A 2823-nucleotide genomic window follows, 5' to 3' on the forward strand; every position below is an offset into this window, starting at 1 on the left:
GTTTGAAGAAAAACCCGCATTACTCCTCCACTCATCAAATTCCTCATCTCTTTGAACATGAACCACAATAAAACCAATATTATAACAAAGGGGACACTACATTAGCATCCTTAGTGAGTGCACCACACATGGGGTAAGAGACATCTGACCAGACACAGTCATCATCATGTCCCCTTGTATTTGAGCTAGTCATGTCCAGCTTACCTTAAAGGCAACACAGAAAGAGAGACATTGACACACATTTTTTCTGACATGCAGTGTTGAGACAAGATAGATGAACTGCTCTCCAAGAAACTCTCCAAACCAAAGACATCTGATTGCTGATGCAGGTGAGAAAAATCCATGTCCAGAAAGGACAAAGAACCCTTTCATTTACAACATTGCCTCAACTACTAGCACTTAAAAATAACTCTTAGGCATCCAAGATACTCCATTGCATGGATGAAGGTGGGATGGGTGAGCCTGTGGAGTATATGCAGAAGCAGGGAGTGCTAGACTTGAAATGCAGTGAAGGACATTAAGCAACAGAGGAAATGTGCAGGGTTAAACCAGCATCTCTATGCAAAGGAGAATGCATTGTCTGAGCAAAAGCTTTCCAGCATCAAGGGGCAGTAAACAAGCTGCAGGAAGAAAAGCTGTGGCAACTGCACTATGTAAGTAGAAAGAATAATACACTGCTTTCCTGTCGGCAGGAGTCATACATTTCCCTTTCTGGGCATGGGTGAAAGGCAGGTCCCACAACTCCAGCATCCACCTCGCCATGCATGGCTGGTTGGGAAATCCCAATCTCTTGGCAAAGGCATTTTTGCAGCTGTGATGGCTCATGGAAAGGCAACTGATCTGTTCAAACCCACTCTGAACCTCTGAAAAGTGAGTACTGGCTGCCAGGGCGAGACGCTCTGGAACTGGTGTTTGCAGGATCCAGCCCCAGGAGCAGGGCAAAATTCAACAAAATGCAGCATAATTAACTTCAGATGTACCTGTCAAGATGTCACAGACACAGTCCTGGAGAGGAGCAGCATATTATTTGTTTCTCATAATGTAGCAATTATCTTGTTGTAAGAGGGGCTCTCTCCAGTGCTCCCTTGCTGCCTTTTGTTTTCCTTCCACATTGATTCACACATTATTTAACTTTTGACTTGGACACAGCAGGTTAAAGCATTTAACAGCTTGGCTGCTTGCTCAGACAGAGCTGAGAGAGGGAGGGGAGGAGGAGGAGGTGGCAATTTTTTTGCCTTAAATTTTCAAGGTTTCTGCTACATTTTTCTAAGGGAGAGACGAAGGAGAAGGGAAGGGGAGGGGGGAGTGGGAAATGGCATTCCACAAAGACGGAGTCACATTTTCCAGGATTATAACATGCTCTCTGCTGTCCCCAGCTTTCACTGGGAGATGCATTCCTGCTCCACTGGAGAAAAGGTCAGTGGTAAAAATTTCGCAGGAACTCCATCATTGTCCTCGTGGGACACGTTCATCAGGAGGAGAGAGTCAGGCGTCGTGCTCTGTCGACAGAAATCCACATCACAAAACACATTACTGGGGGAAGGTGGGGAACAGAGACCCACGGCCAGATAGAGCCCATGACTTCATTTTGCTGGATTATTTCCCCCTGGCTCGCTGGATACCTGTGGAGCCAGAGGGCATGGACAGAGAGATGTTTTGCTGAACAAATGAGATAAAGGCAGGAGAGAGAAAACAGGATGGATGTGATTTAAAGTGCTGGAAAAGCCTCTGCCCCAGGGGAAAATTAACTTTTGGTTTATATAAAGTAAGGTATAACTCTGTGAGCCACTGCCAATTATGGATCTACCCGAGCTTGTCCAAAGCAATTGTAGCAGGCAGGGCCAGCATTGGCCCTTTGGTAGTCACTAAACAGAGGGAGATTTTAAATGTGGAGCAAAGTTCATCACTGTAATAATAACTCAATCTCTTGAATTCAGAATGAGAATGGATGACAAAGTGGTTGAGCTTTGCTTGGAAGCACACATGGATGTGCAGCAAGGGGCTGATAAGGAGAAACATGAAGCATATCTTCTCCAAGGAGGGTTGTTGGTACTGGTGAAAATGCCTCTTCCTGTTTAAACTGATCTACTAGAGGGAATTCCTCTGAGATGATGGCCTGAGAGGATTGTTTGTAGAAAGGAAAACAATCAAAATCAGTGTGAAAACTGATAGTGTTTCTCTTTTGTTACACATGCACAAATACAGACATGCCAAATGCAGGTTGCACCCTTCGAACAGCATCCCTGCAAGCAAGAACAGAGCAAGTTCCAGGAGTCTCCAAATAGTGTGATTTGTCACTTTTCCCCCTCCAAACTCAAAACAAAAGCTTGACTGTGCTTGAGAAAGGACCAAGTGCTGGGTACTTGCACTGGGACCCCATGTCCAGAAAACTTTGAAGTGTATTTGAGTTATAAAATGCTGCTTCTGAAATTGAGGAATTTTTCTGACATTAAGTTGCCATTTGATTATGTTTTGTCTTCTCTTTTTAAAAGAGTCACCAGCCTCAATCCCAAACTCTCTTTTAGCTTCTTTTTCATGTAACTGAATCCTCCCCACCTTCCCCAAACCACATCATGCTGCTCATATAAAACAAGCTATTCCCTGTGGGTCTGGGCTATAACATCCCACCAATTATGAGACCACAAATGAAGCACCAATATTTACATGACTCTGTTTACCCAGGCAGTATGTCCACAAGGAAGTTCTCTGAAGTGAGAAGGTAACTTCAGTGGTAAAACTTGCTCTGCTCCCTCTGTTGTTTCCTCTCTTTTCTGTGCATTTCAGAGCATGTGTGGCACAGCAATGTGTGGTCAGCCCTGGGAT

Source organism: Ammospiza caudacuta, chromosome 2 (genome assembly GCF_027887145.1).
Source record: "Ammospiza caudacuta isolate bAmmCau1 chromosome 2, bAmmCau1.pri, whole genome shotgun sequence".
Classification (NCBI taxonomy): domain Eukaryota; kingdom Metazoa; phylum Chordata; class Aves; order Passeriformes; family Passerellidae; genus Ammospiza; species Ammospiza caudacuta.